This window comes from Perca fluviatilis, chromosome 8, assembly GCF_010015445.1.
Source record: "Perca fluviatilis chromosome 8, GENO_Pfluv_1.0, whole genome shotgun sequence".
Taxonomy (NCBI): domain Eukaryota; kingdom Metazoa; phylum Chordata; class Actinopteri; order Perciformes; family Percidae; genus Perca; species Perca fluviatilis.
Window position 1 is genome coordinate 31205732 of NC_053119.1, and position 24528 is coordinate 31230259.

General features: G+C 40.4%; 1 protein-coding gene across 2 annotated transcripts in view; it reads left to right on the top strand.

The window, feature by feature from the left end:
• Nucleotides 1–24528, top strand: part of LOC120563984 (synaptotagmin-9-like) — a 309829-nt gene that overhangs the window by 15666 nt on the left and 269635 nt on the right. The window lies entirely within an intron of this gene.

The following is a 24528-nucleotide window of genomic DNA, read 5'->3' on the forward strand; positions in this document are numbered from 1 at the left end:
GCACCATATTTACCTTCATACATGGTCCTAGAGGGAGGAGACATTACTCTCGACAAGTGAGTATTTTACGTATATAACGTTACTGTATATTTAGACAGGCTGTGACCTGGAGCTCACCGTCTGCTTCAGTTTGACTGTTGAAGAGTGTTTAGATGATTTCAATGTTTACTAATTCGCTAAGCTAACCTTAGCTTGCTAATTTCACCAAGCTATCATGCTAACGTTACACTAAATGAGCCAGACAAAGTTGTCTCTCATCAAAAGGCAACCTTGCTCTCTACTCTGCTCGCTGAGAGCTCCACAGCTAATGTTACACATTTATGTTGCACCACATTTACTGCAAGAAGTGTTGCAAAAGAAAACGTTTGAGTAAATACTGCATTACAAGTTTGCACCTTTTATTGTATTTATGTAAATATCTATGGTAATATCTACACATTTTCATGTCTTTAATTGTTTACATGGGTGTAGTCAAATGCTTTTCTTTCACTGATTACTGGCGTGGGGGTCATCTTTATAGCTTGCCGTTCCCGAGACTGTTAATGACTGGTAAAAAGTTCCTCAGGATCTCCCAGGATCTCCCAGTCCCTTCACCTCAGCAGCTCTGTGATGCTGCTAATGATGAAAGGAGAGGCACAGGAGCCTACGACCGTCTTGGTAAGATAAAGCCGCTCTACGAGGAGATGAGGGACTCCTGCAGAAGAAACTATCACCCTGGCCAGGAAATCGCCATTGATGAGCGAATGGTTGCCTCAAAAGCCTGCACTGGTCTGAAACAGTATATGAAAAACAAGCCTGTTCGCTGGGGTTATAAACTCTTTGTTCTGGCAGACTCCAGGAACGGTTATACATGGGACTTTTTTGTTTATGAGTGCAGAGAGAGGGAGAGATGGTGTAGTCTCATGTCATATGATCGTTAACAAATTTAACACATCAGCAGAGGTGCTCATTTTCCATACAGGTTTATTTAGTGGCTTGACGGTTAAAAGTGAAGTATGGATTTGATTTGCTGGGTTCCTGCAATTTATTGATATATATGTGCATGTAGATATGTAAAACGTTATATAGTAGTACCCAGAATACTTTTTCAGCATAGCACTTGTTTTACTTTGTTGACCATTTTTACCAACGGTTCCTTTATGGGTCTTCAAATGTCCTTTGTGCTTTGTCACTTGCGATCTTTACAATCTCTGGCATGTTGCCAATAACCTGTAAATATATGTGGATTTAGATGTGTAAATAGTTATATAGTAATGCTTTTTTGCACTACTTTTTCACCATAGCATTTATTTGACATTTTTTACCAAAAGGTCATTTTTGTTTCTTCAAACGTTCTTTGTGCTTTGTCTCATGTAGCAGATAACCTGTACATACATAATTGTAAATATGTGTATTTAGATATGTTAATAGCTGTAAATATTTTGTTTATACACTGTTATACACTACTTTTCCACCTTACCACTTGTTTTGACTTTTTTTACACACAAAGTTACAAAACTGCAATTTATTGTGTTTATGCTTCTGTTACTCTTTGTCAGAAATACTGACAGTGATTCTGGATATGAGATAGGATAGCTCTTAATGTAACCTTTCAATAGATCCCTGAATGATAACTGTAATGTCAAATGTTCATGGGTAGCAGTCTTTTTAGTCTAGGTATGTGACCATCATTCCCAAGGGTCCTTTTAGGGTCACCAAAATGGCCGTTTTCGTAAACGCCTAGACATATACCCATACAAAAACGGGTGTAAAATATTCATTTTATGAGATATTGATATGAAATTTCACCTGGGACTATGTAAGCCTTCTTGCTATAGCCCCATTGTGTTTTCAGACTAATAGGTCCCAGCAAAAGTCATCTATAGGCATTTTTCTATAAAAGATAATGCAGACGGACATAAAAAAAATATTTTCCAGTATAATCAAACTTCTATTACTCAAAGCCAATAGCACTTACAGTAATTCTAACTGTTGGGAAAGAAGCCTCAGAGTGTTACCTTTCAAATGAAACCATAAACATGCATGTAGAACAAATGGTTCAAGAACAGCTTCCAATTTACTATGGGTATGCCTTGGATAGGCGTTTTTGGCTAATTTTACAGGAGTGTTAAGGGGTTAACAAATTGATGTGGCACAACTGTACAGACTTCTTTCGATTTGGGGTTGAGATAAAATAGTTCAGGTCTGACACTTTTCGGGTCACTGTATAGGGACCACAGAACTTGGCCTGAAAAGGAGAGCCAACCAACGGCAGAAGTGCCAGAACCTGATCACCTGGACTAAATTCACAGAGTTCTCCCCGCCGATCATATAGAGGTTTCATTTTATTCTGAGCTTCCTGCAGATTATCTCTAACCAATTTATTTGCATGGTACAACCGCTGTCTGAAACCATTTAGATAATCTATTAAGTTGGTTGGAGCCTCCTCAGCTTTCCAGTCATTATGTAGTGAGGCTAAAGGGCCTCTTACTATGTGACCAAAGACCAGGAGTCTCATTTATAAAACTGTACGTAGGATCCTTACTAAAAGTGTACGTATGCCCAAAAGCCCAAAATGGCATACACCAAAAAAAATAATTCAGATTTATAAAACCGTGTGTACGCACACCTGTAAGCAATGTTCCCTTTACAAATCAGAGATTACCTACAAGTGTGCGTACGTGGATCAGCCTCTTATCCCGCCCTGTACACACCCATTTTTAACCATAAATAGTCAATGCAAAGCACCTCACGAATGCTGATCAGTATGTTATTGACCCTGGCAGTTGTTCTTTTGTTATGCCGAATCATGACTGGCGGAGAAAAAGCAAAAAACTTCTCAGACGTTCAGGAATTGCTGCAAATTGAATTATAATTTTGGCCTGTTCTCGCAGTGTAGGGAAACCCCTATATTAATAATAACGTCCAAAACGGCAGGCATTACGGCACTCTGGAAAAGCTCCGATATACCAGACCTAGATTTAACAGAATATTATATCCAAACAAGCCTTAGTGATAAAGTTGAAGATTATATATAATATTTATATAAAAAAAACACTTAACTGTCTGCCATTTCCCTCTGGAAACAGCCGATTGTTACAGTTTTTCTTGATTCCTTTGATACAGCAGTCAACTCAAACTCCACATTTTCAAAACGAAACAGTGGCACTCATGGTCAAAATGAAACATTTTGTTTGCAAAAGGCTCTAACCGTGCCAAAACATTTAAAATATGCAACAAATTTTGCCTTCAAACAACACAACTTGCAAACAAGTGTATGAGCTCTTCCAATCACCCATTACACAGTGGACAACAAAATACAAAATACAGCACTCAGTGCGAATCAGTGCACCATTGCTTGTCATTGTAGCCTATTACTGTATGGAGCTTTCATGCCAGTGCCATTTGTTGTCAAATTTGCCTTCTTGCAAAGAATTGGATCCAGAATCAGAAATGATTTGATGAAAATTGTATTGATTCCATTGATTCTTATTTTCAAACTGTGGCTGAAAACTAAAATACTGTAAATATTACACAAAATACATGTAAACTAAACCAAAATAAAATCTATTAGAGTATAAGAAATTAAGAAAATAAAAATAAAATCTATTACAGTAAAGTATAAACATCTATTACTGTAGTTTATTACATGGCTTGCTTGAATTCTAATGTAGAATGCGGTCTGTTATTTTCTTGATAACAGACCGCTGCTAAGGATAACACACCGTTGCCATGCAAAAGCAGAGCGTTGCCATGGATGCAGTTCTGTTCACTCTGGAGGACAGCTATCAATCAATCCGCTGAAAGAAGTCCGGATAATTTAGCCTATCAGCTGTGGCAAAAAGTGGGGAAACGTGGAGCAACTTCTGTCCTCAAATTCAAGCAATGACAGCAGATCTGATGAGCGTCTATCGCTAGTATCTTTCTATACCGTCTATGATCGCTAGCTACGCAGTAACAGCCGTAGGGACAACAACGCTAATTAGTTAGCTTACATTGCAACTTGTTTAACGTTAACTTACAGGTGTGTCAACATGCAGCGGCTCTGCAAAAAGGAAACAAGATGAATGAGGACATAAACATCCACATAAATTTCCCAAAGAAGCCATTCACCGTGTCTCACTTCACCGTCAACAGAAATGTTCAGTTTAATGTAAATTAGAGCAGCCGATAGCCCGCTAGCTCACTACAACGCTTCAGCTAATGTTGTGTCAATTCCTGCAGTGATTAAAACAGCATCTGGGTCATTTGTCCACCACGGCAACACCCCATAAAATATACGGCAGCTGGTGTTGAGTAATAGACGAAGGATTGCATTAAAAAGCTATATGTCAATGAAAAAGCTACAGAGTTTTTACGTTGCTATGGACGCAGGATTCCAACCGTAGAGACGGAACGGACTATTTTCTCTAGTGGAAGCAATACAATCGTATTTAAATCAATAAACTCCCATTTAAATCTATATTTTGTCAAGTTATTAGTCAAATTATTGATTTATTTGGGAAGTAGTATACATGGATATTGTATAAGCGAGAAGAAAAAAATAATACAACCCCTTCAGGCTGATTCAAGTCCTGATCACCCTGTCGGGGTTGTATTCGCTATAACAACCGCCTCGCTCTACATTATCCCTTACATAAGAAATAGCCACTATTGATACTCAGTCTCTTCTGTCTTGATGATGGGGCCACATGGCCTAACCCTGCTGACTGATTGCTAATTGAAGATTTGTATCAAGGAGTGTCAAACAGGTGCTTCAGTGATTTCATACTGATGTAGGTAGTTTCTAATAGTTAGGAACAGATGGTTTCTGTTTGGTTACCATAGCTAAAACAATGGAGTTTGGACTGCTTGAATGACATCCGTGTTAACTGTTCTGCAAAAGGGTGGGGAAAATGTGTCAATCCAATGAGAAAGGGTTAACACATTTGCAAGAGGTGTCTTCTGCTCTGCTGAGACAGTGATGATGAAAACCAAGTGGATCTCAGTTTCTTTAAGCAGGTCAAAGCAATCAAGACAAACTGTTGAAAAACACCTTGCCAAAATCAGAGCATCAACTAGTGGTTTCCCCCACCCCGAGATACAATTTGAAGACGAAAGTGTAATAGGTAAACACACTTTTCTTCATGCAGGTTTTGTCATGAACAGTATTAAAGTTTGGACCGATAACGAGGACATTAAGTGTAACAATTGCGCGAGTGCTTAACGGCTGTATTTCTAGACTTTGACATTTGATGATAGGCACAGTATTAAAGACAGATATTTAGTTATTTACACTGTGTTCTGCCTTTATCTAATGGTAGGGTATTTAAATGCTATCCTGTATTCCATGCAGTCGGTCCATCTCCTCCTCTTGTGCTCCGTAGTGGACAATGTGGCGGTGAGACAGCACCAATTAAACATTAAGAAAAAAAATGTATTTAAGATTTGAGTTAGATTTTACAAGGTGTTTATGGAACAAGTATCACTCAGTACAAGCGCAAATAACACTCCTGGATTTAATCTTCATGATAACATGGATGATATGGAGTGAAGAAATGTGCGTGAGGCATCAATACTTGACAATATTAAGAGTAATCGTTATTCCCACATTTACTTTCTGTAGTCTGACTTCAGTTCACCACCTCACCATCTGCGTCGCCAATTCCCATTTGTCTCCAAAGTGTGGGTCAGAGTTTGCATGGAGGACCGCACAGTCTCCCGTCAAGTTTGATATTTATAAATCACAAACTTTGCATGGGAAGTGGCGTACATACATTTTCAGCCCCGTTTTGTGCGTACGCCACGTTTAAAAATGAGACCCCTGTTCTTTTTTGTAAGAATTAAGCAACTCTTCATTTGGATACTGAACAAAGTCCTCAATTGAAGCCATTTTTCCAGACAGAGAACCTTCTCTCAGCAACAAATACTGTACCAACACACTACAGGTAGGCAAGCAAACCACCAGAAAAAAGTTTTCACCACCACCAGACAAGGATGACAGGCTGCTTTAATTATGGAACCCCATTCCTCTGGCTAACTACCTAACCAATACTACCTCTCTCACTCAACCCTAGTCTTCATGCAGGCTAGCGGCAGGATAAATTAAGCGCAAGCCCAGTAACCCAGTTACCTTTCAGCATGCTGAAAATCACCTAGACAGCCATGGAGTGCACCTGAGCAGCTCCTGGAACCGCTCTAACCACCTGCTGCACAAAAATAAACTAAAACAAAAAAAGGTCTATGGGGACAATGGGTGCTCCTCATTGCTTATGCCTATCAGAAAAAAAGGTTCCAACTGACTTACCAGCCCTCAACTCTGCCTAGCAGTACGGCAAAACATGTTAACATTAACAGGCCAAAGACACTGAAAAACACCTACTGGAATATAACTAGTCCAGCAACATAAAGGCAACCTGTTAACACCTACAGATACCAGAGCTAGTCAAAAATCTGTGTGAAACCCTCCCCAAATTATTATATGTATTATTTTTTTTACATTTACCAGTTTCCCAGTATTAACAATCCCAGACGAGCCCCCATTTGTTACCGTCTGGCTCAAGGCAACAAAAGGGAGGTCACACACAGATAGATTAATCAAAAAGTAGTTGATTAAATAGACTAATAACACAACTTAACTCAACATAACTGTAATGGTGGGGTGTGTAAGTGTAGAAGACATCAGTTGTGTTTGTCATGTGTGGATGAGTAAATGAATAGTGTGATGTTGTTGTAAGGTGCAGCAAACCAAACAAAGAACAAAATGGTGGATGGATGCAGTAGGACCAGCTAAGAGAAAGTGAGACTCCCAGGGAGGCAGTCCATAAAGGCATAGAGCCTTCTGTAAGCCACGCTCAGATGGCCAGGTACAGACGACCCTCCCAGCTCCACCTACCCGCCCACTCCCAGTACCTGCAAACAAAGGAGCAGAACATGACAGGCAGGTTGATCCCCCTCCAGAGGGGGATGAGCGCAACTGGAGAAGGCAGGGGTGTCATGGTTGTGGATGTCCTGAATGTGATTTGTCAAGCTTCTCCATTTGGCTTTCATCACAGCTGGGTTGCCATCTGGGGTTGAGGTTGCAGTCCAGTAAGGTGGTTGACAATGGCTGGCCTCCACAACAGTAGTTGGTCTGCTGAGGCTGTATCCAAGGCCTTCCCCAGACCTGGTTTAGAACAAATGTTATTAATTGAAATGCAATAACAAAAACTGCTTCAAGGTTCTAACAACGGATACATACTTTTCCCAATGTGCCAGACATCAAAATAATGCAGTGTTCCCTCAGGGCACAGCTCTTCTCTCACCCATTGGGCAACCTAAAAGAGAAAGCAAACTTTGTGGATGCTTGCACTGTCTGTTCTTTTGCTGATGCACTGAGGGCCAAACGTCCAGCCTCCGTGCAATTCATAAATCTCCATCTTTATTGTATTTACCTGGCAATGTCTGTCTGTGATGAGGGTTGACACATGCAGGTCCTGCCTCCTCAGCAAGTCGATGCTGCGCTTGAGCCCCTCAGTCTCACACCAAGAGCTGTTGGGACCTCTGAGCTCTGCAACATGACATAACAGTGTAAGTGTGAGTGCTGGTGGTTGTGAAGGAGCAGCCCAGTCTCACTGAAAAGCGTACAAATACCACGGGTTTCCACCTGTGAAATACGTGCAATGTGTACGCGAAATTGAAATTGTGCGTACAGCAGATACGCGGAGCGCTCCAATTACAGTAATGGAAACCACTGCGTTTATAGTATGAAGGGACGTGTGGCCGCAAAGGAGGTTGGTTGGGGTGGTGGATGGGTAAAACACAGGACTTTCACCCAGGAGACCGGGGCTCGCGGCCCCGTGGCGCATTTTATGCCGTTTATTAGCGTGTTTATGTGGCGCGTTTTTGCGACTTTGTAGTGTTTTTTGTTAAGCCTTTCCCAATGTTTCTTCCCTAAACCCAACCGTTTGTTTTTTGTGTGTTTTTGGGCGGTGTTTTTGCGACTTTGTAGTGTTTTTTGTTAAGCCTTTCCCAATGTTTCTTCCCCTAAACCCAACCGTTTATTAGTGTGTTTTGTGTGATTTTCTGGTGTTATTAAAGCCTTTCCCTGCATTCTTTCTCTAAACCCAACCATATCTATGTTTTTGTGTGTGATGCTGTTCTCGCGATAACACACAACGTGGTAACGCGAGCTGCGTGCATATAAAACGCACCGGTCCCCATGACTTCAATTGGAGCGCTCCGCGTATGTAATGCACGTAGAATTTCACTTTCTCGTACACATTGCACGGTAGAAACCCGTGTTATTTGTACGCTTTTGAGTGAGATCGGGTTGGAAGGAGGCATGAAATGAGGCATTATAATACACTGTACACTAGTTAGGAAATACATAATAAAGCCCTATGCATACATTGTACAGAGTTAATTTCTGATAACATCAGGCTTACCTGAACAAGCTGAACATCCACCACCTTGTTTACTCTCTCTATCAAAGAGTATGAGCCGTACTTTGCACAGTGCCCTGGAGAATCTGACCTGGGGATAATTACAAATTTCAGTTATCTATGTTCTATTGCAAATGAAACTTTGGCACATAAAATTTGAAAGTCATTGCATTTTGATTTTATCAACATTTAAAAATGTTCCTGTAGAAAATCTACAGTGCATCAGGATTGAATATAGAGTAAGTACTGTACACTACTGGTCAAAAGTTTTTTTTTTTCCTTCAATGGAAACATACATGACCCTGCATAGAAAAATAGCAAGCAGGACATGATGACATTGTCAAAGAAATAATGATTTTAATCGTCATAATTTCGATTAAAATCATTATTTCTTACTCTGACAATGTCATGTCCTGTTTGTAGCTATATTTGCTATATTTCCTATGCAGACTAATTTTATGTGTGTTTCCATTGCAAACAAGAAAATCAAATCCAAAACCCAAACTTCTGACCAGTAGTGTCATAAATCCACAGACTAAAGCAAGCCTGGTACATTGTAAATTAACTGGCCAGAGAAAGTTGAAAAAGAAGCAACGTCAGCACCAACCAAGCCAGCCATTATAAATCCATAAGAAATTATACTGTTATAGCAACTAATGTGGATTGGAGGATGCACTGATCACTTGCAATAAGCAAAGTGGGCAGACAGTCAGGGCTATAAGATTTTAATAACATATTTGATATTCTAATCAGATGTGGCCTGCAGTGTAAACAAAACCCTACCTGCTCTATTTTGATGAATGTTCTTCCGTGCTGCACAATTCTACTGTCAGACTTCTCTCAACAGGCCAGACAAACAGGACCATGAGTTCCTCTTTGCACAAGGAATTTATCAATGGCACTACAACAAAAAAGAGGGAGGGGGGGGGTCATTCAAACTACCACAGATACACAAAAATGAAAATTCAAAGTTGGTCTATGTTGGTTTTAAATTATTTCACTTTTGGTGGGGGTTACACGTTTGAGATGGCTCCTCCTCACACAATTCCTCCTCATCCTCCTCAGACATCAGGGGTCCGTTTCAGGAAGGAGGTTTAACAAACTGAGTGTAACCCTGATGTCTGAGTTGATTTACCCTGAGATTGGAAACTCTGCGTTTTCAGTTTCAGAACAGTTGATATGAGTTGGTTCAATCAACTCGGAGTATGTTCACGCGCGTGCACCACCACAATAAAAAGGCAGCATGAATGGAGCCATGATTCTACGATTCACCATGGTAACAACCACAAATAAACGGGTAGGCGGAAATACTCATGCACACAAACAGCGAGTTTGAACATGCATTTTGTTAAAAAAGCAAGAGAGCGGCTGCTGCTGCAAAAGAGAGAATTGGTGTGGGAGAAAATCGCTGCTCGAGTCAATGCGTAAGCATTAACAGTGTATTGATTTCATATTTAATCACAGTTAACTTATAATATTACTGGTGAAAACTGGAATTGTATTACACCTATAATTTCATTTAGGTGCAATCCTGCAGGCAAAAAAGTGAGCTACTACTATATCCCATTCTGAGTCTGCATCACCATGATCATTAACAGAACTATAATTTATAATCTTTTTTTTTTTTAATGGCTCTCACTGGTTTGTGTCCAAGGAACACTACAAAAAACGTTTAAAAAATGTTTCAGAGCGAGTCACACTTTTCTGACGGCTCTGAACACAGTGGCTTTACTATTACAGTATGATCCGTATACACACCAATAAAGAAAAACTGCCGTTTGCAAAAAAACGTGATGCGACAAAGAATCTACTGGGATGTTAAAGCATGTCCACGATGGTGGATGTTAGTGATACGAAATGTCAATTTTGGCCTGTAGGTGTCCTCAGGCCTGGACCCTTGTCAATCGTGAGAAAGTACACTCAAGTTACAACAACTTCTTTGTTCATCGCTAAACACTCAAAATGGCCGCCACGCCACGCCCACACCGTCTGACGAAAAGTTTTTCTTTTAATAACTTTTCGTCTTTAAGGTGTTGGGATGATACAGACCAAGTTTGAAGTCCATCGGATGAAATCTGTAGGAGGAGTTCATTAAAGTATAGCACCTTGACTTTTATCGGCCTTTATTTGTCCTCAGGGTTGGACTCTTATGAATCCTGAAAAGTTTCGACCCAGTTGGAAAACGTACACTCGAGTTACACCCACTTCCTGTTTCGGCGGCGAAACGCACAAAATGGCCGCCCTGCCACGGCCACGCCCCATGACGAAAACTTTGTCTTTTAACAACTTTTCATCTTTAACGTCTTAACCCCTTGACGCCTGAATTTATTTACAATTATATAAAAAAATGTAATATGTGTGTTTCTGGCTCCAAGCTGATGCTAAATTAAGTTGAGATTGTTAATTTTTCTATAGCGTATAGAATAGATATAAATTTAGGTATGATGCAAATTAGCGACAACAGGCATTTATGGTAATTTTTTTTACAAAATGGTAAAATTAATAAAACACATTTTCCCATCTCAGATATGTAGATTTTATTCAGCAAGAAAGAAAACTACTACTCCTACTACTCCCTAACATTGAAAGTAGTTTTTATACATTCCATGTTACATTCTGTTTAACTCTTTCCTTGTTTCTCCAGTGCATAAGTGAACAAGAAAACACACTATAATAAGAATAACACTCTGTCAGTTTAACTCTGTCCTTGTTTCTCCAGTGCATAGTGTACAAAATAACACACTATAATATGTAAATTAACAGCTCTGGAGAGAGGGTGGATTGCCTAATGTGCTTATTGTGAGATTGATTTGTTTAGCAGATACATTAAACAGTTAGTGTGCATGAGTCACTTGGGCAGGGTTTCTCAAACTTTACTGGCCTGCTTTTAGATTTCAAAGTTCTCAGGATACAAACAATTACTGAACTTTTTATCTGTCATGTGAAACTGGGTCATGTGGAAAGTGACCATGTCACTTGAAGTGTCTTTGCGTGAAACAATCTTACTTGTGGAATTCACGAAAGCAGTCCTTGTTTTTGTTGAGGCAGAGGTGAACGGTGCACTTTGCACATTAACTTACAGTCTGGCCCTTGCAATGTGGGAGTTTGCAGCGTTGTCGCTCACTTTCAACCACTGGCCAGTGACCCACACCATCTGAACGGACTTCCTGTGTCGGCATAACCGTAGCTGGACCTCGATGTTTCTTCTTCTCAAGCTCCCTTTCAACATCCATTGAAGGCCGCCCCCTCTTCTTCTTTGACAGATCCTTCCCTTGCATGCAGAGTGCCTGTGCAATAGATGTTCTGAAAGCAAGCAAATCCTTCTGCTTCTTTCTTGGGACTGTCAGTGACTCGGAATCCCGCCGATACAACAACCAGCTGTTGACAATGACCATGTCCACAAAGTGAAAAAAAAGTCTACGGTAGTACTTTTTTGACCTTATGTGGATGCGGTAATATGCAATCAGTGCATCAAGAGCATCAACGCCGCCCATGAACTTGTTGTACAGGCTGATGATGCTTGGGCATTCCACAGTCACTTTCTGTTTCAGATTTTTATCCCATCTTTCAATGTTGGAAACAGGCTGTGCACTGGCAAAAGTGCTTGCAACGATCACCCCTCTGTTGTCAAACCATTTGACTGCTCTTATTTCCACATTGTCAACAACAACCTGTTGCTCTTCAAGTGTGCCTCTTCCCTTCTTCTTCATTTCTGCGTCTGCACTGAAACTGCACCCTCGCAAGCGACACTGCCGTACAGTCTCAAGAGCTGGTATCCCATTGTTTGCAATAGCAACAAACAAATCCAAGGAGGAAAACCAGTTGTCAAAGTACACCAGATGATTGACAGCACCATGGATAACTTGTGCAAGCTTTAGCACAATGTTTCCACTTGCCCCAATGTCTGGTAGTCCTGGTACAGGCTCAATTTTCCCTGTAAAGATGTCAAATGAATGCACCAGGCCTGTTGTGTCACAAAGCACAAAGATCTTGTATCCCCATTTGTATGGCTTATTGGGGATATATTGCTTGAGACTCGATTTTCCTTTGAATGGCACCATTTGTTCATCAATTGATAACATTTGGTCTTGAGGGAGAGCCTGAAATTTGGGGAGGAGTGAATCAATAAGAGACCTGACTTTGAAAAGTTTATCACTGTTGTTGGGTGCCATGTTATCATTGAAATGAAGGAAATGTTTTATTTCTTCCCATCTGTCTCGGGACATCACATCAGCAACATGCGGTACTCGACATGCACTGGACCAGTACATTCTTGACCTTGGTAAATGGAAAACACTCATGTACACTACAGTGCCAATAAACTGCTCCAGTTCATTATTATCCAATTTGAGAGCACCATTTGGATTTTGTTGTGTGCAATAAAGATTGCTTTGTTCCACAATAGTATCCAAAAGATCAGAATCAACAAAGTCTCTGAAGTATTGAATGGGCAGTCTGATTGCATCAGCATCTGGAAGAGCACCTTGCCAAACTGGAATGTCTTTTGCAGACTTATTTTGCTTCACTGTCTTCCATACTACCTTTTGTCTTTTTGTAGTGGTAGCTGATTTCCCTCTTCCACAGTAGCACTGGTGGTAGGATGTACATCATGATTTCCTTCGGAGTCTTCATCATTGTTGCTGTTGTCAGTACTCTCACCATCGCTGCTTTCATCGTTGCTTTCATCAACTGGTGTAGGAGTGTAGTCTTCATCACTATCCCCACTGTCCTGATTTTAAGTCCGCCTGGTCGCTTCCCATAGAACGTATTCATTATATCTGTGTTAAAAGGACAGGAATTGCTTTTATATCCTGACATGCAATTTTTATATACTTTTATATCCTAACATGCTATTTGTATATACTTTTATATCCTAACATGAAATAATCTACCTAAATAAAATGCATGTGAGTGCTGAAAGCCATCTAAATACAGCATTATTATAGGTAAGTAATTGCTTTTATATTCTAACATGCTATTTTTATATCCTTTTATATCCTAACATGAAATAATCTGCCTAATTAAAATGCATGTGAGTGCTGAAAGCGATCTAAATACAGCATTATTATAGGTAGCCATTATAGCCGAATCCAGACGTTATGGACGAATGACGCGAATTTGCTACAAACATAAATCTACAAAGTACGTAAAAAAATATTCGTCACATGAAGTCTATTTGAATAACATAGCTATAGAAGCGATCAATAAGCTGGTACATATTTTTATCTTAGCTCAACTTACCTCATTTTGGGCAATTTCTCCACATTTGCGGCCTTGATATGCGGATTTTGCTAACCAAACGTTAGCTTCCGTGAACCGGATGTAGTTCCCACTCTGACCTGTCCTACGAGAAACCAGTGCGTGCAAAAGGTTCCTAGGTATGTATCGAATGTAAACAAACCGGCATTGGGGGAATACACGCGCTATCTCGCCTGCAGTCGGAATGGAAGGGGTTTGATGCAAATTAGCGACAGTCGGCGTTAAGGGGTTAAGATGGCACAGACCGAGTTTGAAGTTGATCGGATGAAATCTCTAGGAGGAGTTTGTTAAAGATGACATGTTAAATATTCTTGATCGATGAATTTTGAATTTTGACATGTTACGCTCATAAAACGCATTCATGGGAAAGAAATAGAAAGAAAGAAACAATAATTCCTTCAGTTTCAATAGGGCCTTCGCCGCTGTCGGCGCTCGGGCCCTAATAATAATGACTTCAGTTTCAATAGGGCCTTCGCCGCTGTCGGCGCTCGGGCCCTAATAATAATGACTTCAGTTTCAATAGGGCCTTCGCCGCTGTCGGCGCTCGGGCCCTAATGAGCAAGGAACAGGTGATACAACAGGTGAAACACATTAGGAGAGGCAGGGTAATCAAAAAAGGCAGGAAAACACAGGAAGTAAAACTAGACAAGACAGAGAATCAGACTATCAAAATTAAACAGGAAACAGAAATCCACAGAATAAACAATCACAATAAGACAAAACTTAGGACCAAAATACCAGACCAAAATAGAACAAAGTACAAAGCAAAATACCAAAACCATAACATATAGACTTTATTAATCCTGCACTGGGGAAATTCCTGTCCAGCAGCTCAAAAGAAAAAAATGTCACATCAGAATAACACAAATACAGTTGGGACATATGAGAAATATACATTAAGTATGAGAAATAGAAAAAATAGAATTAGTTATAATAATAATAGTAATAAATCAAACATATTTACACAGAGGGATCATCTTCTCCATCACTTTGTTCAGGATTAGTGAGGGGGGTGGAAGTTTGCATCCTGAATGTTGTCTGTGTCCCCACGCTGACCATGTTGGGCTTCAGGTTCACCTGCACAGCTGTGGCAGAGGCAGTAAACACTCCCAAACATGTCATGGCAAATCTAAGCGCTTATGTTTTGGTGTAGGCTATGTATTAATTTCATCAATGTGTATGGAAATGCCCTGCCAACATAACATTTGTTTTAGACAGCATATCAACCACTTAAACATAGAATAATCCCAGAAATACCCAAGATTTACCGTGAGACCTTCCAAGGGGATTCAAATTACACAGTGTCACACGTGGAGGAGGGCAAGGGGTCATCTACGGTAGCACCGACACTATCTCAGTCTCCTGCGGTGAGGCATCTGTCAACATCTTGCGCAAAGAAATCCAAAATCCAAAAGGGTCAGCGACACGGTCACATTTAAATACATATGAAAGAGAACCATTATAGTCACACAAGGGTAGGGTGACCAGACGTCTCGGTTTGACCGGGACAGTCCCGATTTTGTGCTGCCTGTCCCGAGTCCCGACAAAAGCCTGTTGGGACGCTAAAATGTCCCTGTTTAGACCAACCATGAAAATTATGAAATTGTCCGTCAGTGATTACATAGCCGACGTGGTCTTATTATAGCCCGAGCATTAACTAAACCCATGTAGAAAGACTTATAAAGTGTCCAGCTTATGATTTTAACGTGTGTGTGTGTGTGTCCAGAGGTTAAATTGGGCAGGAGCGCACGGGAGCGCAGCTCCGCCTCCTCAGGTCCACAACACACCCTGCCAGAGCTTAGCTCCGTCTCCTTTAGCACCAAATATTGTTATTCCACTTGAATTATTTTTCGTCTTCTGGCATATACATGGCATATGAGACTAATTAACAAGACTACACAGAGACACCCAGGCTACATGGAATTATCAGTCATAATAAGCTTGTTTGAGATGAGCTGCGTCTCACCTGTAAAGTGGACGAGAGCAGGCGGCAGCAGCCGGGGGGACGGTGACAAAAAGCCGCTGTAAAGTCAGACAGTTTGTTGCCGTTTCCAGCAGCCTTCAGGCTGAACAGGCAGTCGCAGAATCACTCAAATCCTATTAGGTCTGATTCCGATTTAAATAAAATGTTATCAGACCCATATCTGTCTGGAATGGAGTGGAATGGAAATTTCTAAGTGACCCCAAACTTTTGACCGGTAGTGTGTATATATATATATATATATATATATATATATATATATATGTATATATATATAAATCTGCTATCTACTGCTGAACACTCTCTTACTCGTCTCTTGTTATCTCTCTCTCGTCACTCTCATTGGTCTCTTGGCGGGCTTTGGTCTGTCGTCTCCCCAACGTGATGTCCTGCAATGCATTGTGGGGAAAAGGCAAATCGCTGTAAAATAGTACCTACTTTTTCTTGTTATATTCCATTTTGTGATACCTAACAACATCAAATACATGGATAACAGATTAAATGTTTATTACCAACAAGCGGTTACTGCAAATTCGTTGGAAAATGAACCCTGCAACACGGCCTTTAAGCCATGCCCCAAGTAATCGTGGTGCAAGTTAACCAATTTTAGTAGCTGATTTAGTTACAAACTAACTAGTAGTTCTCTAGTCTAGCCTCTATGCCAATGCCCTAATTTAGGAGAGAGCTTAATGGTGCAACCGAAGCCGGTCTACGGAAAGCCTTTCCACTCCCTATTCAGCCCAATTGTACCGAATTTGGTTGCAGTTCCACCAGAGTTCCACTGGTGGTGATCGCAGTCCAGTGCAAAATGAATGGGACTCTATGGAGCTAGATGGTTAAATTTGTCTCTTTCGCCTGATTGTCATTGAACAATCTCAGATTTGATTGTAGTTTTTGCAAGTTCAACATGGATTATAGGTCGAAAGTTGAATGAACGAGTACTTATGTCCTTTCGATTTCTTACAGGTTGAGTCGTTGTTGCCCATAACACGCTAGCATTCTGCTAATGAATGCTGATTGGTCAGTGAAAGACTGATTACGATCGGAGATCCCACTTGACGGCATCCGAAGCAGAACCAGAATGTCAGAGTGAATATTTCGGCGTGGTCTTTAAAACATTAGCAAACCTCTTTCTAGCACGTGTATTGACAGGGAGAGCCTTACCTGTTAGCTGTGTTGTCAATGCCTCGAGAGAACAAAGAGCTTGCCATAAAACAGTATCTCTGGCTGTACATGTGTATGACGTCATTGACATTTTAAAAGGCTTTTTAGAACAAAAAAAGCCACTTTAAAAAAATCTAACACCCAGCAGTGTGTATTTTCTCAGCCTCCCTTTTCGAATGCAACATTCAAATAACTAGACAAAAAATTATATCCTGAGAAAAGTGGATTTTGAGGGGTATAGCTCCATAGAGTCCCATTCATTCTGCACTGGCCTGGCACCCCCTATATGGAACTCTGGTGTAACTGCAACCAGTTCAGAAGCCGGAAGTAATAAGAGAGTGAAACTTCTTCCCTTATTAGAAATTCTTTGGTGCAACCCAAGTGCATTAACATTAACTAGCTAGCTAGCTAGCTAACATTAGGTAACGTTAATGTTAGCTAGAGGAGCAATCAATGTAGCTAGCTAATTTTAGACACAGTGTTTCATTAACGTTACACACATTGTAAATAGCTCTTGGGAATGTTACCCAAGTACACAATGTGTAATACGCTAACGTTAGTTAATTAATATCAAGTTCTCACCACTTTCAGTGGGACACAGGAAACCATGCAGTGCCTTTGTCCAAACGTCTTCAGTGAAATGGCAGGTGGTGGCTGGCTGGGGCAATACACATCCGTGACGGCAGCAATAAAAACAAAAAGAAGAAGAGGAATCAGGCCGATCGCGCCTGATCTAGTGAAAAACAACAAAGGAGCACATGTATAATTTAGGTTAAATTTAAACATATTAGGACACACATTTTTCAAAATAAGGAAATGTGACTTCCGAGTAAAAAATGTACTCTACCCTCAGCCCAGTTACCTCAATAAGCCAGTGATGCAGTGCTAAAATTACATTTGGGTCAATATGAACTTCGACTGACCATCACAACAATAATCACAATTACTGATGAAACATGCATTTTAATTTTAAATTAATGGATAGTGTGCCATCTATTGCGCAATACGCCGACAGCCAGCTAAACTCTCTCCTAACATCAAGACTCTGAAGACAATCGTTCCCACATCCACAGGTTTAATGACGTTGCAAGGAAAGTGTGAAACTAACTAAAAAAAACAGACTAATCAATTCTATGCTAGCTTTTAACATACAATATAGCCTATGTTCAGAATGTAATTTCATCAATTCAAATATTTCCTTTCTACCGTTACACAATATAATTCATAACTATTAAACTGATAGTGATTATGCTGTATAACGACATTTTTACATATAAACAATATTATGTTCATTCATACGAGTGTAGCATGTCCTGTGACTTATAGTTGCCTAGTAACCATGCAACGTTAGTCACAGCACTAACGCCGGCGATCACAGACATTTCTAATATAGACAACACAAAATAACACTGCCATCAAACTAATGGTCTATGAACCTATGTAATTATTTAAAAAGAGTGAATGAATACATACCAACGATGCTACTCTAGGCATAAATGTAGACAAACGTAGCTGTAGTTGGCTTGCTACACTACAACCATAAATCACTGAACCGTTTGTTTGAAGTGTTCGTTTACTTCCTAACTATCGCTCACGCGACATAGCGGTTACCACCTGAGAGTCTTAAAGTGACAGCAACGTAAATAGAGAACTCATTAAGACTTGAGGCAAATTAACTTCTTACTTTTAACATCTTATTTATAACAAAACACTCCCCGCCTGACATGAATACACGTATTTTTGTATTTGTATTTATTGATTTATTTGACAGGGACCATGCATATTTATGAACATAGTTGTATAAAAACACCATGTAAATATGCCAGAATTAGTTAAAATAACTACTTTCCATCTGCAGTCCCTAGGCAGGTAACATAAGACTAACAAAGACAACCAGCAGTCATACAGCGCTCATTCACTACATTACATTAAAAGGTACACATAGTAGTGACATAGACAAAACAAACAAGCAAAACAAAACAAAACAAAAATGCATGATGCATGATACATGACAAAGACATTATTCTTCCACCTCTATACTGCATTCGATTTACCAGTGAATGTGTATGAATAAAGAAATGTGTGACTATTAAAAATGAGTGCATCTCTGGTTTTCTAGAAGCCACTGTTTTAAATGAGTTTTAAAAGTGTTGAATGTAGGACACTCTCTTATTATGAGGGGCAAACTATTCCAGAGTTTACCTCCTATTATTGACAATACGTTTTGTCCAAAAGTGGTGCGTCTAAATGGTGCTGACACCCAACAATCTAAGCACAGTCCATTTACTTAAACATCTGGAGGTAGGAGAAGCACTATTTCAGTGACTGGCCTAAGAAAAAGAACAGTCCCTCCTGGTTTAATAACCTTCACCTCAACCTGTCGCACTTGCCCATCTTTGCTAGGGAAAGTCTGAGTTATCAGTCCAAGAGGCCATTCATTTCTTGGTACTTGGCTGTTCCTGAGGAGAACAACACATCCTTGCTGGATGTTTGGATGGGTGGCCTTGTCACTTTTTGCAAGCCTGCAGTGTTGGAAGGAATTGCTTCCTCCAGCGGTCCCAAAAGGTGTTGGACAGGTGTTGTACCTGTCGCCACTGGGACTTGTAGAGGTCCGCTACTCCAAACTCGCCAGCAGGAGCTGGAACAATGTTCACCTTTTGCGTGAGAAGAGCAGCTGGTGTGAGTATCAGGGTCTGTGGTTACAGGAACAAGAGGCCTGGCGTTGAAGATTGCTGCCACTTTTGCCATGAAAGTCACCAGCACTTCGTGTGTAAGTTTGTTTTTCAGCTGGAGAAACATTAAGTCCAGAATTCTCCTGGCAAGTCCGATCATTCTTTCCCAAGCGCCACCACAGTGGGATGCATGTGGAGGATTAAAGGTCCAAGTGCAGCCTTGGTCTGACAGGTAAGTCTTCACAGCAGTACTCTCGATGTTTGAAGGTATCTTTAAGTCTTTACAGGTGCCGACGAAGTTCGTGCCACGGTCTGAACGGATGTGTTTGACTGGCCCGCGCACAGCAAGGAAACGCCATAGTGCGTGATGAAGCTGGATGTGTCGAGGGATTCTATGACTTCAATGTGCACGGCTCTTATGCTCATGCATGTAAAGATCACCGCCCGCCGTTTACTTTGTGCAAATCCACCTATGGTCCTACGCGAGGAGACATTCCAAGGGCCAAACACTTCTAGACCAACATTTGTGAATGGAGGGTCTGTTGACAGATGATCAGGTGGCAGACTAGCCATTTTCTGGATGCTGAATGGAGCTCTGAGTCTCCTGCAGGTTACACATTGGTGGATAATGCTGCTCACCCTTTTCTTCCCACCAACGATTCAGAAGCCAGCTGAACGGACAGACCCTTCTGTAAAGTGACGTGGACGTGGTGGTGGATCTGCTCGTGGTGGTGTCTGATGAGCAAAACTGCAATGTGATGCTACTGACGGTGAAGCTACTGTGTAGCATCTGGGGATGGAAAGCTCAGACAGCTCGGACAAGGAGGCTCTCCATGAAGTCCAGGCAGCCTCCATTTCTTGAGGCAATGGAGCATCCCAGTCACCATTCTCAGCAGTAAGCTCTCGCAGGATAGCCTTGCCTTGGATTATGACTGGCGCAACAAATCCAAGCGGGTCATAGAGGCTATTGATGGTCGACAAGACACCACGCCGGGTGTAAGGCTTCATCTCATTGAAGACATCGAAGAGGAAACAGTCTCTGTGGAGGGTCCAATTGAGTCCGAGGCTGCGTTGCATTGGTGGCATGTCTGCATCAAGGTCCAGGGGTCTCATTTATAAACGTGGCGTACGCACAAAACAGGGCTGAAAATGTGCGTACGCCACTTCCCACACAAAGGTTGTGATTTATAAAAAACAAATTTGACGGGAGAATGTGCGGTCCTCCAACTCTGACCCATGCATACGCACATTTTGGAGACAAAATAGGAATTGGCGACACAGATGGTGAGGTGGTGAACTGAAGTCAGACTGCAAAAGTACATGTGGGAATAACGATTAGGCTACTCTTAATATGTTTAAGTATTAATGCCTCACGCACATTTCTTCACACCATATCATGAAGATTGTACTGAGTGATAATTGAGTGATAATTGTTCTGAGTGATAATTGTTCCATAAACACCTCCAACTCAAATCTTAAATCAAAACTCGTTCTTAATATTTAATCAGCGCTGTCTCGCCGTCACATTGTCCGCTACGGAGCGCAGGAGGATGAGATGGCCCGACTGCATGGAATACAGGATATCATCAAATACCCTAGCATATAACTGCAGAACACACTGTAAATAACTAAATATCTGTCTTTAAAACTGTGCATATATCATCAAATGTCAAAGTCTGGAAATACAGCCGTTAAGCTATCGCGCAATCGTTACGCTCTATATGTCCTCGTTATCAGTCCGAACTTTAATACTGTTCATAACAAAACCTGCATGAAGAAAAGTGTGTTGCCTATTACATTTCGATTTTAAATTGTATCTCGGGGTGAGGGATACCACTAGTTGTTGCTGTGATTTTAGCAAGGTGTTAACAATCACAAATTGTTGTAGGCTAAACATATAAATACTGCGGTGAACCCGTGCGTAATGCTGCATGATGGCACTGCTGGCCCTGCAGGAGGACTGGAATGGAAGAATCAGGAGAAAAAGAGACTTCAGGGGCCATGACGATGACTGGCTCATATGCCGATTTAAATTCCCTAATATAGCTGTAACAGTAATATAGCTTCGCTCTTGGATCTATGTACTGAATTAGGTCCAGTAGAGAGGGCAACGCGCCGATACCGTGCCATCCCGGTCCAAATACAGGTCCTCGCCACTCTGGGTGAAACCGGCTGTTTCCAGAGGGAAATGTCAGACAGCTAAGTGTTTTTTTAAATAAATATTATATATAATCTTCAACTTCATGACTAAGGCTTGTTTGGATATAATATATAGTTCTGTTAAATCTTATTATATACGTCTGGTATATCGAAGCTGTCCCCGAGTGCCTGCTGTTTTGGAAGATTTTATTAATAAAAGGTAGTCTATAGATCCGGTTTCCCTACACTGTAAGACAACAGGCCGATATTATAATTCAATTGGCAGCAATTCCCGAGCGTCTGAGAGTTTTTGGTTTGTTTGTTTGTTTTTCTCCGCCAGTCGTCATGATTCGGTGTAACGAAAAAACAACTGCAAGGGTCATTAACATACTGATCAGCATTCACGAGGTGCTTTACATTGACTATTTTTGGGCGTGTACAGGGCGGGATAAGAGGCTGATCCATGTACGCACGCTTGTAGGCAATCTGTGATTTATAAAGGGAACATTGCTTACAGGAGTGCGTACACATGGTTTTATAAATCTGACTTTTTCGGCGTACGCCAATTTGGGCTTTTGGGTGCAGGTACACTTATAGTAAGGATCCTACGCACAGTTTTATAAATGAGACCCCAGGTCTTTGAGGTTGCTTGCATGATCGCTGGATGGAAATGCGTCCACACTCAAAAAAATAACTCATTGGATGAACTCAATTAAATTGTGGGCAGGATTTCCATCCAATAAATATATGTAGCCCCAACTCAAACTAAGTAGATCCATTTAACAGAATGTAAATCAGTTAGCCTAACTCATTTAGATCAAATAGATACAACAGAATATAAATGAGTGAGCCTACATTATTTTTATCAAATAGATACAACAGTATGTCATTGAGTTAGCTTAATGAATTTTTATTAAATTCAGCTGAAATGAAATAATTACATTAGCTAAATGAAATTGATTTACATTTGTCCAACTCAAAATGTATATAATTATTGGAAAGGAAATTATTAAATATATAAATTTAATTAATTTGATCCCCATTAACATTCACGAGACAAACCTGATTGACGCTTTTTTATGAAATAAATTAAGATTTGAACATCTTTTACTAAAGAGCCCCTCCACTCAAAAATGTTTTTGTGATGTAAAATAGAATGAACTTTATTGATCCCTACAAGGGACATTCACATATTACCACAGCTCACGAAACATAGCTGCGATAATGTGAACTTCCCTTGTGTGGATCACTGAAGTGTCATCTATTCTACTTCCGAGTTTGAGACACAAAAGTCTGTTTTCACATTCATCTGCCAAAAATGGAAATTTTCTCCAAGCTCAGTGAAAATCCAGTTTTTAAAGGGCAGGCCTACTGGCATGATTTTGGTATATCGCAACTAATTTGGAATTCAAGTCTGATCCAGTATTCAATTAATATTAATGTGATGTAGAAACTTGGAAGCTGTAGAAGGCACATACACTGAACATGGGTGTGCAGTACTGCATGCATGTAACAGATGCAATAACATGTGCATGTTACTGCACCTCTGGACATCTTGCATCCAGCAGGAAGACTTTATAAATGTGCAAATTCATAGATTTTGGGAAATTCTAATGAGGTAGGAGTAAATTGCCCTTTAAAAGGTTTTACATGTGAAAAGTAATATTTTTCTTTTTCTTGAATTAAAAAAAATGAAATAAAAACAAGGCAGAAATTATTGTTCCAAGCAAATTTGTAATGCATCTTAATACTAATGTCTGGAGGGCATCTTTAAACAAACAAAAATATCAACATATTCACTTTTTTAACTAGATAAAACACACATATATAAATGTAAAATAATAAAAGCATGTCAATAAACTATACATGTTGGCCCTTAATGCAATTCTCATTTTCCGGTTTGGCCCTTAGTGAAGTTGGGTTTGACACTCTCCGCGTAGCTGTATAGAATGCACTGCAAAAACTCTGTATTGGATAAGTATTGTAATTGCTTGCCTTGAACTACCATTGGTGATTGGTGTGTTATCATAGCTGGTAACAGAAAAAATATTGTGGACCACTATTAAGACTAGCAAAAGAAAAAAAAATAGAAAAAAAGATCACAAAACATTCACAATATTTTATAAAAGGAGGTAGAGTTAAACAAATTATGATGGAGATGTGAAATGGCCAAACTTTCTGGGTGTAAACACTTGTCCAAGCCCAAGTAATCTCAGTCTTAAACCCTCCATCAAGGTAGATTGTCACGTGGTTTAGTTCTATGCAAACAACTTGATTTTCAGCTGTTGTATCTTTGCATTCAGCTTGTGCCCATCCAAATTCATTATGATCTTCTGGAAAAACTTCAGGTTTATGGTTGGTCTCGGAAAACTCAGATCAAGGGCATAAATGAGCCCAAAAGCATGACGAAGCCCATGATGACACTGCCCAAGTTGCTCAGGACTTTGATGCCTTCAATCACAACACAAATGTCCTCAGGCTCCTGATCCCCATCTCTTTCGGATCACAAAATCCCCACGACTGGGTTTGCTAGGTCCCTTTCTGCATCCTCAGTCGCAAGTGCGCCTGAATGCCACAAACAGAGAAAAAACCCACAAATAAGGGGACAGACACAGTGATACGGGGCCCACAGGCGATGGATACACACACACACACAATTTAGAAATTAAACTTGAGAAATGGACTTCATGCACAGTTCTCAACACACACAAAAAAATACACTAATTGCTTGTACGTATATCAAATTTCCCATCGCCTACAATATTGTTGGTGGAAATGGTGCACCATAGGGCTTTGTCATTATAAATGAAGTGCGCCATGGAAGAAGTAAGAGGGAGTAACTGTTCAACACTACATGACAAACATATTGATGAATTTACCAGATATTCTTTGAAGAAGGTGTCTGGATCTTCATTGAGGTAGATGATGAGGC